The 16,149-nt window shown below is 37.2% G+C and overlaps 1 long non-coding RNA gene across 1 annotated transcript; it reads left to right on the forward strand.

The window, feature by feature from the left end:
- On the forward strand, positions 6,070-10,615 carry LOC110433419. Its single transcript, XR_002450841.1, has 4 exons — positions 6,070-6,492; positions 6,631-6,784; positions 9,463-9,563; positions 10,347-10,615. It is a non-coding gene; the product is annotated as an uncharacterized LOC110433419 (long non-coding RNA).

The following is a 16,149-nucleotide window of genomic DNA, read 5'->3' on the forward strand; positions in this document are numbered from 1 at the left end:
TTAACCGGGTAAAAGCTACAACGGTATCCGTGCGCTTGCGGATTTATCTGTGTGCGTATAAATACCATAGTACACTCTAGTGCCATGCTGGGGATGACAACCTAGTATTCAAGTGGTGTTAGCAAGTGTCAACAAGTACTGATCATAGAATTATTACTGACAAATTTATTTATAAGCTATAATCATCCTTGTAACTTTTCAGCTGAAGTTATTCCATCGGCAACCCCAGTCGATCAAGCTATAGTACCAGCTGCATCTCCACGTCAGAGACAGGAAATCGCCATGAAACAAGTAAGTTATCCAATTTTCCAGAATTCTCACTATCAACACTTAATCTTAAGCAACTTATCTTCTTCATTTTCTAGGAGCAAGACTCCCCAGATAGCCTATTCTCCTTTGCTATCGACATCTCTGATGATGAAGGCGAAGAAGCAAGCTCCTCTCAGGCAGTTGGAATCACATCGGTAGAGATCAAGGCCAAGTTGGAAAACTTATTAGCTCTGTTGCACCAAGACACAGCCCAGCTAGTGGATGATTCCGATCCGACCAAAGTCATATTCAAGACCCTCGTGGCCAAATTCCAGCCGATGCAGAAGAAATCCTCTTCCAAGCTGCCCACCTAAAGAGTCGCCAACTCTAGTATCAGAAGGCTACTCAGCGCCTTGCCGATAGAGCTGCTCATGCCCGGATCAAAGAGGAGATGCTGCAAGTAAAGCATGCTGCCGATGAGAAACACAAGAGAAATCGGTGTTCTATAGTCCTCAGGGGATGAGCTGAAACAAAAGATCTCCAATTTATCGGCAAAAAGAGAAGCCCTGCTAGCTAAACTTAAGCAAGTGGAAGAGGCCCTGACTCAAGCTCAACAAGAAGAAAGCCAGCTGCCCGACGCACTCAAGACTCTTCAGCAAGAAAGAGACGTCCAAGCCCGCAAAGCGTTGTACATGAAGAAGAAGCTGAAGCCAGTGGAGGGCTCTGTCGATGAAGACACTCGAGAAATAGATGAGGCCAACCAGATTCGTCTGCACGCAATATCGGCCATCCAGGCTTTGCTAAATCTGTGAACTTTTCATCGGCAACTTGTTTAGTTCTGTCTTCAAAAACTTCAATCATTTTGGTCCAGCCGATAGGATTGTTATCGGCACTAAAACTCCATGCATGGCTCCAGATACACTTAACATTTTGTCCAGCCGATAGGACTGTTATCGGCATTTAAACTTTCATGCATCAATCCAGATACTCGGGTAATATTTCTTCAAATATTTTCCATTTAAAGCTCTAGGGAATTCAACTCCTTCGAGAGTTTCTAAAATATAAGCATTGCCAGGAGCAGATTGATTTATCCGATAAGGACCATCCTAATTGGGAGACTACTTTACAAACTTTGAGCTTTTAGTCCCAATCGGTACAATCAGCTTCCATACCAAATCTCCATCGGCAAACTCCTTGGCCTTTACTTTCTTATCATACCATTTAGCAACTCTCTTTTTATTCTCCTCTATGCTAATTAAAGCTTTAAACCGATGCTCTGCTAAATCATCCAACTCATCTTTCATCAAAATAGCATAGTCATCGGCAGTTAGTTGATCCTGAGAAAAGACCCGCCTAGAACCAGTTTTAATTTCCCATGGTAATACCGTGTCATGTCCATACACCAATTGATAGGGTGATACTTTGGTTGAACCATGACACGCCATCCGATATGACCATAAGGCTTCATTTAACAATGTATGCCATCTCCTAGGATTTTCTTCAATTTTCCACTTAATGAGCTTAATAATCCCTTTGTTAGAAGCTTCGGCCTGCCCATTAGCTTGAGCATAGTAAGGATAAGAATTCAATACCTTAATCCCCATACCGATTGGAAACTCATCAAACTCCCCTGATGTAAACATAGTGCCCTGATCGGTAGTAATTGTTTGGGGAATACCAAATTGGTAAATGTTGACACTTGCTAACACAACTTGAATACTAGGTTGTCATCCCCAGCATGGCACTAGAGTGTACTATGGTATTTATACGCACACAGATAAACCCGCAAGCGCACGGATACCATTGTAGCTTTTACCCGGTTAAAGGTTTTATCGTATCCATAGGGAAACGGGAGAACCAACTACGCTCTAACTTAACCAAGATAGATAGATAGGTGTAAATAGGAAAGATGGTAGAATTAAATAAGAACACTATTAAAGGTAAGATAACAATGGGTGATAATATGGGAATAGAGAGTAGAGCAATCTAGTATATGGCGATGGTACACTACAAGGATTCACATCTAATGCCACACCACACGATTGCAACACCACTAATTTGGTTGCTATAGGGGGGTTGTATTACAACCTTTGTGTAAAATGGTTGCAATCTGTGCCTGTAATGCAATGGACTAAATGTGTTGCAATATGTGTGGTTTGTCATTGCAATAGGTGTGTGCTACTGCAACTATTTTGGAGTTATGTTGCAATTAGTTGGCATTATTGCCATGGTGCTTTGGAGTTGTATTAGTATGGATTTTCATTGCAATTATTTGGTGTTATTGCAACTATATTGAGTTTGGTTGTTTTTGCTTGTAACTATTACCATGCTTGTTCTGAGTTGCAATAGTTGTTAGTAGTGTTGCAATTGCTAGATGGTTATTGCAACAAGAATTTTGAATGGATCCAATAGCATGATCCTATTGCCATGGCTTTTTGGGGTTGTAATAATCTTCTCCGACGTTGCAATAATTAGGTACTTATTGCAACCATAATCCTAAATGGACACAATATATCATGTTACTTTTTGCCATGATTTTTTTGTGTTGCTATAGGCTAGTGTCCTTGTTGTAATACAACGTTGTGGGCAACACTTGTATTGCTAGGTGTTTTTTATTTTATTTGCTATATTGAACTTTAGCATGGCATGAAAAAATGATAACAAAAATAAAAATGGGTTGAACTTTTTTATTTGAAATCATTTACTATTATAAAATTATGTCTAAAGTCTCATATACTTAATCTTAAGTGTGTCATGGAAAAAATAATAAGTACAATAAAAATGAAGCAACTATCAAGATTTGAACTTGCAACCTCAACTCCCAAGGGGAAACCAACACCCTCATGACCACTAAAGCAATTGCTTGTTTATGTAATATCTAGCTTTTTATTTTATTTGTTATGTTAAACTTTGCCATGACGTGAAAAATCAATAAGAAAAATAAAAATAGACCAAAATATGTTATTTTAAATTATTTACTATCGTCAGAATATGTTCAAAGTTCTCACACACTAATCCTTAGCGTGCCTTGGAAAAAATCTTACATACCAATCCTTAGTGTGCCGTGGAAAAAATCTCATGTACCAATCCTTAGTGTGCCATGGAAAAAATGATAAGAAAAAGAAAAATAAGGCAACTACCAAGATTTCAACTTGCTACCTCAACCACCAAGGGTAAAGCAACACCACAATAACCGCTAGACCACTTGCTTTTTATGTAATATCTAGTTTTTTATTTTATTTGTTATGTCAAACTTTAGCATGACCTAAAAAAATGATGAAAACTAAAAATAGACCAAATTTTTTATTTTAAATCATTTACTATTGTCAAATTATTAAGCATGTGTTGGAAAAATAATAAGAAAAAAATGAGGCAACCACCAATATTTCAACCCACAACCTCATCACCAAGGTAACAACCACTACCACCAGACCACTTGCATTTTTATGTAATATCTAGTGTTTGGTTTTATTGTTACATTAACTTTAGCATAATGTGAAAAAATGCAAAGAAAAATAAAACTTGGACAAACGCCGAGATTTAAACATGCATCTCACGCCCCAAGAGGTCAATAAGACCCCCACTACCACTGGACCACTTGCATGTTTACACACTATCTTGTGTTTCATTTTATGAAAAAAATACATTCGAAGTTCTCATATTTAAAATTCGGTAACCACTAAGATTTGAACTTGCATCTCACTCCCCAAGTGGATGGCAATATACCTACAACCACTAAAGCACTTACATGTTTATGAAAGATTTAGTGTTTTATTTTATTTGTTATAGGAACCATAGTTTGAGTTATCACGACATGATTAAATTGTAAACTGTTCAAACAATATCAGATGGAAAAATGACTCGAAAGAAAGTTATAGATCTCAATGAGTTCTACAACTTTCTTTTGAACTGAAACTGTGGGGCAGTTCTACAACTTTCTTGTTAATGGCTTTTTCATTTAATATCATTTAGTGCCCCCAAAATACATTCGAAGTTCTCATATTTAAAATTCAAATTTCCAATTGTTCAAATAAAATTTAATAGAGAATGACCAAAACAAAAGTTGTAGATCTCGATGAGTTATACAATTTTATTGTTGATGACTTTTCCATTTAAAAAATCATTTAATGTCCCAAAATTCTATTTGAAGTGTTTATGTAAATTCAAATTTAACATGTCATGGAAAAAATGGCAAGAAAATCTATTTGAAATTATTTATTATCCCAAAAAATTAGTTCAAGTTTCAAAATTTTGAAATTTAATTTTTGCGTTGCATGGAAAAATTGACATGAATAATAAAAATAAGGTGACCACCAAAATTGCGTTGCATGGAAAAATTGACATGAAAAATAAAAATAAGGTGACCACCACCTCTAAGTCCAAGAAGACAACGACACCCTAATAACGACATGACCCTTGCATATTATGAAAAATTTAGTATTTTATTTTATTTGTTATAGCAAACATGCTTTGAGCTATCAGAACATAAAAATTTTGAATTATTCAATAAAGTTGTATGGAGAAAAGACCAAAACAAAAGTTTTAAATATCGACGAGTTCTACAATTTTGATGTTGACGACTTTTCCATTTGAAATAATTTACCATCCTAAAATTTTATTCAAAGTTCTCTTATTTTGAAATTAAATATTGAATTGTTCAAAGAAGTTAGATGGAGAAACAACCAAAAGAGTTTTTTTAGATATGCATAACTTATAAAAACTTATAGTTGACGACTATTCCATTTAAAATCATTTACTCTCCCGAAATTCTAATATAATTTTTATATTTTGGAATTCAAATTTAGACTAGTGTGGAAAATCTCAAGAAAAAGCCATTTGAAATCATTTACTATTATAAAATTCTATCTGAAGCTTCATATTTTAAAAGTAAGATTTAACATGGCGTGAAATAGTTGACAAAAAATAAAAATGGGGCAACCATTGAGATTTCTACTAGTAATAGTAACCTCACCTCTTCCATAGTAACACCAAAGCCACCACTACCACTACACCACTTGGATATTTTTTAATCTTTCTTGGTCATTTTATTTCTCAAGTGTGGAGAATGAGAGCTTGTCGTATTTTAAAATTCAAATTTTAAATTGTTTAAACTCGAATTAAGGCTAGTCTCAATGCATGTTTCATGAGAGTGTCATGCACATTAAATAGGGTGCCACATAAGTAAAATTGCTAACTTGGCAGGGTCATTAAATGAAGGAGTTTCATCAGATGAGAGAGGAGTTTCATCCCCATGAAACTCATATGACCCGGTTACCTAGTTTATAGTTTTGGTAACTGTGCCATGAAACTATGCATTGAGACTGACCAAAGACAACAATCAAAAGAAATTGTAGATCTGATCATCTGTATGAGTTTTAAAAACTTGTAATTGATGGCTTCCATTTGAAAATCATATACTATCCAAAAAAATATTTGAAATTTTTACATTTTAAAATTAAAATTTAGAATGGCATCAAAAAAATGACAACAAAAGTTATAGATCTTGAAATACTCCCTCTGTCTCAAAATATTTATTGTTTTCATTTCTAAGAAATAAATTTGACAAAATATATATTAAAAAATATTAATATTTATGGTACATAATTAGTATTATTAAAAAAAATCTTTAAATCTATTTTTAAAATAAATTTATTTAAAAATATAAATGTTAGATATATCTTTTATAAATCGAGTAAAACTTATAGCATAGAAATAAAAAATGACATATAATTTGGCACATAGGGTCTCGCTCCCTACTGCTGAATTAGCCAAAATTATCATAGGCTTGCGACCCGCGCTCCCCAAAACATTTCAATTTTCATGAAACTCGCTCCGTGGCCCTGCGAAATCCTATCAGTTTCCGCAACACCATTTCCAGCCCTACCACAAAGGAGAACCACAAAGCCGCACCGCCGCCGCCGCCGCCGCGTTAAGCCATCCACCCTAACACCGCAGTCCCGCTGCCCCGGCCCTCATCCTCCCATCCTCGCCCAACCCCTACTGATGAGCCTTTTGCTCCCATGTCGACAAGCTTCTCCATAGTTTGCCGCCAATGCCGCACGAGCTCCCTTGACCGTAGCCTCTCCTATGTTGGGGCTGGTTGGGGGTGAATCGGTGGAAAGATACTGTCGCTTAGCATCCTGTGATCGTTCATCGCCAACTCCTGCAGTCCCATCGCGAACTACCGGAGAAAGAAGCGGCGACTCGGCAGGCGATGCTTTTGCTGTTGTCATCCCGCTACAGGTGCGACTCCTACAGATCCCCTACCCATCTCCTCATTTGCATCATCTCCTTCTTCCCCTACCCCTTCTTGATTTGAATCGATGTCTCAAGTGTAGAGCTTCTCTTGGTCTGATGCGAGCTGTTCGATTGTCGATGTAGTTGTATCTGCACGGTGGGCAGGGATCGACATCGCAAAGTCCACGAACACGATCTGGCTACAAAATGTCGATTGGGGAGACGGACTCGCTGTTGCCGCTGAATCCACCGCTGGACTCCTATGCACAAGAACCACATGGAGCTGTTCCGTAATAAGGTCAGTAAGCCCACATCATTTACACGCCATCCTATCTACAAGTATGGTTGCCGTATTATTTCCATTTTAATAAGGTGAACCAACAAACGATTGTGCGGGTCAACAATGTATAATTTAATGATTTTAATTCAACACTAGGCGTCGTCTCAGAATGTGCAGCTATTCTCTAAATACCAGTAATGACCATACAAACAAGCAAGCATATGCAGTCCAATTTGACATTCTGTACTAAAAATGAAATATTTTCTTTCTTGTTGGAACTTAAAATTAAAGGTGAGAACTTCTAAGTGGTCTTATGTTGAATATTGCTAATTCTTGCTGTCGTAAATGAAACTTATTGACATCACAAATTCACAAATACAATTTTAGAGTCCGAACATGAGAGAATGAAACGAGCTATGGTCTCTTGTGCATGAAAACTGCGCTAGATAATTCTTGAAAGCATGACATGGAAAAAGATAATTGGATGTCAAATAGATGAATACATGCACTAGAAACCATAGCTTGCCTTGCCGAATTGATTGCATGCTTGCATGCAGCTCCTTTTTTTTTTTTGCTTCCGCACACCCTGTCATTATATTCACCTACCAAATAGTTGATCTTTTTTAGTGTTTTATCTTTTCATACCTCAAGAATTTATGGCTATGCTAAAAGCTTCAGACCTAAGGATCACATGTAAGGGTGTAGAACAGTAGAATAATATATCTGTTATTTAACTTTTGTTGCAAGTTCCTTTCATCTATAAATCATGAAAATTTTCAGTATCCTATTCTTGTTAGTAGAGTGTAGAAGTTGCAGCCTTAGATGAGTATTTCTGTGAGAGGTAAAAACAGAATTGTGTTTTCAATGTAGCATTTTTGTAGGCTGCATTGACTTTGCAACATCCATGTTTCTTTTGTTTTTTTACATGGCCTTTCAATATACAGGTATTTTTCAGTGTTATAAGTAATTCCAATTAGACTGACTAAACTGCAACTAGAGATGTCAAACTAAGGATTATTTCTTGTTGTTTCTCAGGATGCCCTTTTACATTAGATTTATTTAAATGTAGCAGTTGATGCTTGTTGGGGACCATGGGATAAATGACTACAGCATATGGTCAAATCTTGATTAGATTTCTGCATAGGTGTTTACCAAAGTATGAAGGTCAAATTCACTGATGCTTGTTAGCTGTTTTGATTTTTATCAGTTAACTTCAAATCACAAACCATTCAAATTTACATATTGTTGCTAAACTGGAGAATGCAATGATTTGGATCACATAGTTCTGCATTTGCTTGTAGTCTAATTTAAGCTTCATATTCAAATCAGCACACTGAAATTTTGCCTGAAAAAGATAATATTTAACTCGCTACTAGATAGAAGAAGATTTACATTCAGAAAGGCACACAGAAAAACATAATAGTACAATTAAATCATGATCCATTACCAGTGTTACATCATGCTCAATGAATCAGTTTTTGGTAATAGTACAACATAGTTCAAACTTAAATTTTTATGAGATTATTTTGGTCCCATTGCATGACCCTAGTGGCTAAAATTATGCTAATTCTTTTTTTTTGGCATAGTCACTTATTGTAGAATGATGAGAAGTCACTCACAGTTACAGACCGAGTTGCTGAATTTTAGTTTTGCATGGCTAACAGGTGGTGTTGGCTGATCTTTGCCTTATGCTTTTGCTTGTGACTTGTGATATAAATTTGTTACAATCTTGCTGTGATGACCTGACATGTGAGTGTGGCTGAGTGTCAGAAACTAAGAACTCAATTGAGAACTTTACACCTTGACATCAATAGAAACTGACAACTCAACTGAGTCTAGCAATCCTGCTCCATCCTCCTCTATAGAAATCAATATGTGCTTTGTTCTCCAAAAGTAAATAATGTGTGCTCTTGTAAATAACAGAGTTAAATGTTTCAGATTGTTTTGTCTGCTAGTGCCAGACTGCTAGATGATGCATTTGTTAAATCACTTTATTCATGTCAGGTGTGTGTCGGTGTGTATTATTGTATTAGGCACTTAGGCTGTTAGCTCTAGCACTTAGATTATTAATTCTGAAAGTCTGAAATATGAATATAGCAAGTACACAGTTATATGCTTCTTGTCACCTATTTTTCATGTCCCCATTTAGAATTGGAGAGATTGATGGATAGTAAAAGTATGTGGTTGCAACTGCATATTTAATTTTATACTGACTTACTAAGTACTAAGAACTGAGGTCTGACATAACTTTAGGCCTTGTTTAGTTCGCAAAAATTTTTAAGATTCCCTGTCACATCGAATCTTTGGTCGCATGCATGGAGCATTAAATATAGACGAAAATAAAAACTAACTGCACAGTTTACCTGTAATTTGTGAGATGAATCTTTTGAGCCTGGTTACTCCGTGATTGGATAATGTTTGTCAAATTAAAACGAAATGCTACAGTAGCCAAAAACAAAAATTTTTGCGAACTAAACAAGGCCTTAGTTTGTTATTTAGCAAAATAAAAATGGATCATCATTATTGGACAATGGATCTAGTCATCTAGTGGCTATGTATAACAGGTGTGGTTTGGTGGCAGCCTAATATGAATCTTTGTGGCCTAATCGGGTTTTGTTCAGACCATGTAGGACGATAATTTCTACTGAAAGCTAATTTTATTTTTTTATTTATTTATTTTGATATTTTTGTTGTAGGTATTGTTAGTGGAAGCGGCTTCTGCTTCTTGACCCTCTTCCTGCCTTTGCCAGGTGACCAGCTGCAGGCAAGAGTTCCACCACCGGTGTGTCCTTGAGTGGTGAGGGCTTGATCTGCAATTGCTTCTTGTTGTTCTTTGGGTTTGTTTTTCATCTTGGTGTTGCTAGGATCAGTCAAAGTGGGTATTCTGTTGCTGTGTAGCTTCATTGGTAATCTCAATCAGTGCAGAATGTGCTGCTAATCTGAATCTCTACCCCCACACACACTGAATATAATTTGGATGAGTCACAAGCTCTGCTCTGAATTAACATTTGGTTGTTAGTAGCCATAGATTCATCTCTGAGTTATACGCCGATCTGTGATCCTTCCAAAACCATAGCATCACCTAAAATGATCCTTTTCATCTAGCAATGTTCTGTCTTTGTACTCCTTGTCATGTTGCACTTAAAAATTAAAAATCACAATATCAGTAAATGTATGGTGTCAATAGATTTTATACGTGCTCGTCTTTTGATATCATTTATCAGTTTATGTACATGTGGTATTTGTATCTATAATTTAAGGTTTAAATTTCACAATTCATTTCAGTACACATGATCTAGTTTTCTTGTGTTGCTTTTGCTTCTTCCCCTCCAATAAAGTCATTCTCAGTCAATGGGTTCATTCTCCCCTTCTCCAAAGATAAGTCATGGATAATTTTACTATGACTGACTTTGCAAATTTGCAAACCTATTAGTCTTTAATTTATGATTTCAAATTGCTTACTTCACTGAGTCCATTTGTTACTGCCAAAATATTATATTGCAATTTTAGTTTTTTTGTGAGGATATTGACAATTTTTTGTTTAACTAATGCATATACCAATGTCAACGATACTTTTTAGGAGGAAGCTTGAGGTTAAGTGGAGCACACGAGTGATATGATGGTCAACATCGAGCCAACCTTCTTTGCACTGCTAGACATGGCTTATTAGATTTTGATATGAAGTGTGTTTGATACCTTATGTGTGAGTTGTGCGTGTGTCTAAGCCAAATATGAGATGATTTGTACATAGCATATTTTGCATTAATGTTTGTCTAAATGCTTTATTGACCATATGTTTGTCTAAATGCTTTATTGACCATATATTATTGTTCTAAAAGTTTATGTATATTTTTTTCATGGTTGCAATATGGAATATCGGCATAAACATTTGGTATTACAATATATGCTATAGCAACAAACAAACAGTGTACCAATGAAATAGTGGGTGCAGCAATAGTCTCCAAACTCTAGCAACACAATACTAAGCGTGGCAAAAGAGGGTCCAAGTATCGCAAGCAAATATTAATTGTGGCAATAGAGAGACAATCTCTAGCAACCAAATATTTATCGTGGCAACAAAGGGTTCCACCTATAGCAACCATAGTGATAATGTGGCAATAGAGAGGTCACCTGTAGCAACCAAATATTTGTCATGGCAATAGGAGGGTTCTACCTATAGCAACCACATAGATAGTGTGGCAATAGATGGTCCAGCTATTGCAATGCTATTGATGCGTAGAAATAAGTACTATTGCAACACCCCCTGTAGTTGCTAGTGCACCTATTGCTACTCTTCAGGTATGTGGCAACAAGTATCTCTAGCAATGGCAGGTATGTTGCAATAGTTATGCTTGCAACACCCAGCGTGGTTGCTTATACTATGGGTTGCAACACTAGATAGTGTTGCAACAACACTCCCTAGTATTGCAATAGGGGAAAAACTATTGCAACACCAAAATTAGTCGTGGTGCAAACTTTAGACCACGGTTACTATGGCAACGCCTACCAACGAATTTTTTGTGTTGCAATTTTATGTATTGCAACCATTCTTGGCATATTACAACACTTTTAGGTCGTTGCATCAGGGGTGAAACCTTGTAGTGGTAGGAGAATAGAGAGGATAACCATGGTTTCTCTACTTCAAAGGGGTATGTCTATGTCTGGGACGAACCACGTGATAAGAATACACCACAAAGGATGCTTATCCATAGGCCGATAAACCCTACCAATCCTGCTAACGGGAGGTGGACTACAGGGGACCAATGTAACTGTCACTTACGCGACCTACCACACGATCCGGCTAGACAAGGGATATCCACAAGTAATTTAGGTCTAAGCACCACGCTTACACCTATACTACAACTCTCACCTATAGCGTCCTATAGATTAAAGTACTCAAAAGTGTTGTGAACCAGAACATACATGGATAGTAATTGCATAATGAAATAGAAGTAGATTACCAGAGTCATCCCATGAGCAAGCTTGATTAGAGCTTGGTCATGGCGAAGTACAATCGGAGGAAGAACCGACAGGCCGGCCTCTCCTCCAATCCTCCCTTGCTCTCCATCTCGCTACTATCTAGATCTACTCTAGTTTAGAGAAGAGAGGAGAGCTGTCATCTCCAAACCCTAGCTTTTCCTCTGTCTATGAATAATGAATAGGGATCAAGGGGGTGCCTCCTCCAGGGGCCAGGGGGCCTGCTTATATAGTCCCGTCAAGTGAATCTAGGCTGTCAGATCGAACCGATATTAATCGCACGGTATTCCTTGATCCTTTAGGTCGGTGGAGCATAATCCGCGAGATTGATCGTGATTGGTGGAAATACCTGGGCGGGCGCCCTGTCCCCGAGCCCGCTCGGCTTCCCGTTCGTTCCCGTGGCTTCTGGAGTCTTCTAGATGATAGAAAATTGCGCAGCACGTTAATATCTCTATGTAATCCCGACGTGTGGGCCTTTCTTCCGTATTTCCTGATAACCCCCTGCATAAATAGACAAACACCAAAACTCGTGGAATTCTGTCAGATAAAACCCTAAGTCTGGGTGTTGGTTGCATTTGGATCCTTTTATTTGTTTATTTGATAATTAAATTTGGTACTTAAGGATCGTTAACAACTCCCTCAAGCTTATCTCTTGCTTGTCCCTGTGCAAGGTTGGACTCAAGAGTTTCTGCAGTGGTTTTATGCCTTAAAGGTACACATGCGTTCAAACAAGATCTCATCTCTGGGTTAGGGTAAACTGTTAAGATTTAAACTTACTCATTTTTCTTTCCACCATGGGGCTTGCAACCTTCACTTGTGTCTTGAGCAGTTAAAAGATAGAACGGTCAAGTCAAGCACCATCTCTCTTATTCTTTGATCAACTATAGCTCTAGAGTTTTTGTAGATTTTCAAAATAAAACGCAGAGATTCCTTGTATGACTCTCTCAAATCTCTCTTTTGTGGTATTTCTAGATCCTTACCAAGGCAGTGATGGTATATGCCTTCTCTCAAAGTATGTAGTATTTTTGGTATGAGGCATAGTGATATTGCCTTCTCTCTCATCCTACTCTAATGAGGCTTTGATATCTGGAGCTCATAGGTGGGAGACAGCTAATACATACTTACAAGACATTTATTGCATAGTCAAACTATGGATCCAGAGAAACAAGTCAATAAGTCAAATCAAGATGTGCATGTGTGGCGAATGAATGGTGTATGCTGATGATGGTGATAATGGTGAAAGTCTAATTCTACGCTTGCTCTTTTGAGGGGATACATACCTTTCTTGCACTTTGAAGCTTTTTGAGGGGAATGAGATGCTCTATATTTTCTTTTTCTTTTCTCTCAGGTGGGTATCTTGTACCCCTAATTCTACTGTCGGACACTTGTCCATTTTTACCTATCGTCTTACTTTTTCTTTTCTTCGAGGTTCCGGGCACTTGCCCCTTTTTATTTTCTCTTATTTTTTTTTCTTTTTTTCTTCTCTCTCTCTCTCTTTTTTTAGAGCACTCACTCTCCTGGAATAATGTAGCAAGTGGTAGTAACCAAAATATCTCGAGCATTTATTTCACTGCGAAAAGCAGGAATGGGATAATGTTTTTGGTTATTCTCTCCCGGATAGGAGTAGAATAATTTTGGGTGAATCTGGAGAGGGAAATGAGTGGATGTATGTGGCTGCGTACTTCCGGAGTAGAAGCAGCATGTATAAGTGAACGTGCAAGTGAATCTTGATTTTAACCGCATGACAAGCTCCTAAGGGTCTACACAGCTTGACCACACTCAATGCTCATAAGCAGTAAAAAGTAAATGTATGGTTCATAGTCTAATATGGCTGTGGTAGGATTTTAAACTCTCATCATACAGGAACTCATCATGCAACATTTTAAAGATTTTCAAAGATAACATTCCCCAGAATTCTAGCATCTCTAGAAACAGATAAACAACAGCTCAACCTTCCCATATAGTATCCGTTAACGACTTGGACTTTAGATAAGTACTCTTCCCACAAGTTTAGGTTTAGAGCAAATCTTAATTCATAACAGTCATACCTAAACTTGAGAGAGATTTCAATTTTGAGAACTAGGCAGAGCAACTATTCATCATTTCCATGTGAGAGCTTATCATAAGGGTTCATAGCAAACTTTATTTATTTATTTATGTATTTAGCGAACTAAGCAAAGATATTTATATAAGCACAAAATCTTTATTTAGGTTTTTATAATTATGTATCTTTTTATTATTTGAGTAAAGTATAAACATGAGTAGAAACACTTAGTTGGATAAATGGGGGTGCCCTCCCCCAAGCTGGATTTTGACGTAATTTCTTCTGATGTAGCTAGCAGGTGGCGGAGGTGTATTTGAATGTTTGCAGCACCTAGACAGCGATTAGGATGTCCTCCGTCTGCTAGTCTTCTTTGATCCTTGGATTCTGCGGAGCTCAAATAGACAACAAAGCTTTGTGGAACTGGTTAAGTGTTAGCATAAAATCTCTTAGCCGTTATCATGTTGAGCTTCCTCTAATAGATATTACTCTCTTTGGTAGGATCATAAATTTATTTTTATATTTTCATTTCTATTGGACAGGAATATATTTATTTTATTTTTACGCTAACACAGTGAATGTACTTATGAGTTTTATGCCACGAGAATACTCACATGAGGCTTACTATTTTTAATATTTTTAATTTCTTTTCAAGATAGCATGATTAACTAACAAGCTATTTAAGGAATGTAAATAATTTAAGGGAAAAGGGAATGCAGAAAGGATAAATATGGATAACTACCGCTTTTACCTTTCGGCGAGGGTTCAATGTTTTAAGTCTTCTGAACAAGACTTCTCACCGTGTACGTTCTTTAGATGCGTCATTTGATTCAGGTGTGAACCTTGACGTCTGCACCTCTTGATATGGTGTCACCCATGTTCTTTGTTTGCCCTGCAGTTCGAAGTGTGGCGTTGGCAGCATCCTGCTCAGTGTGTTTGTGCTTTTAGATCTAGGTCCTTCACTTGGTAGAGTCTGGGAGTTGAAAAATCCTCCATGTTTCTCAAAATGTGTCCTGCTCATAGAGACAAGGCAGAGATCAAGTGCATCGGCCCTGTTGGTGGAAAACACCAACATAACCAAAGTGTATTTGTTCTTCTCTAACCTTAAGCATAGTGAGCAAGACAAATTTGATGGATAATAGGATCATGAGTGTAGCATTTAAAACATTTGTCAGATCAGATCGCTCAACCTAATGGAAAGATAATCTATTTTTATATATCTTCCAAAGATTGAGTGTGCAATATTTTAGCTCATATGATTTGGAGTGTGGGATCACAAAGGTGGAAGGACTAAACATGTTGAATCGATTGGGTTGGTTAATCTAGAGTTGTAAATCATACATGTTTGTCTCTTTTATTCATGTGAACGCTAGAACCAAGGAGAAGCTTATAAAAGTGATAGTCAAGTACCTTAAGATGTTACCTTACTTGAAGAGTGATGGTACAGTATCACCTTGTGGAAGCTTTCCTTTCTTAGCGGTTGTGCATCGTGTTTGTGGCACCCTCCATGGATCATCTCTTATGAGCTACATCTTCCTCGTGTAAATTGTTAAACTTGATGTGTCTCTCTCTTTGTCTCCAATGCGAGTTTATCTCAGGACTTCCCAGGTCGATATTGAAAGTTTTCCTGCAAGGGTTAGTCCAACAAAATATCCAATATCTACTATAGCATACTATCGGCTCAAAAATCAACCTAGACACCATGTCTAATTTGATTTAGGAGGGCATTTTAACCTAAGCACCATGCTTAATTTAAAATCCCTTGGAAGTAAGATCATCATTCCTAAACTAAGCACCATGCTTATTAAGAGATAAATGAAACTACTCCAAACCTAGACATATACTAAAGCAAATAAAGGTAGCATGAGAGCATTTATAGAGATCTACTCAAGTGGAGATGAAATAGTGTGATTAGTATTTAACAAATTGAGCATGTCTTAAAGGTAGGGACAACCAACATAGCAACATGGCAAAGGATGTTTTTATGTAAACTACTCCCCCAAGCTTGAATTTTGCAAAATTCAAGTTTGGATGAATTTAATTCAATGTTGTATGATGATTGGTTGGACATACCTTGTGCTGGTCATTCATCCGATCTTCTTGCTCCAATCCTGGAAAGGTTAGTGACAAGAATACCCGAAGGAATATTTTCACAATTATCGTTATACGCTCAATGCACAAGGCAATATGGCAAGGTCATGTTACGATCTGATAATCGCTTATTTTTGGACACTAAGCTTGTCCTTGGGAACCCATCAGTTTATGTTGGCGAAGTGGTTTCCCCTCCAATGCCAACCTTTGTATATCAAGATTAGCTCAATGAGATCTGCAATATTTATTATAGACATATGCATCGACAACCGCC

Source organism: Sorghum bicolor, chromosome 3, assembly GCF_000003195.3.
Source record: "Sorghum bicolor cultivar BTx623 chromosome 3, Sorghum_bicolor_NCBIv3, whole genome shotgun sequence".
Classification (NCBI taxonomy): Eukaryota; Viridiplantae; Streptophyta; class Magnoliopsida; order Poales; family Poaceae; genus Sorghum; species Sorghum bicolor.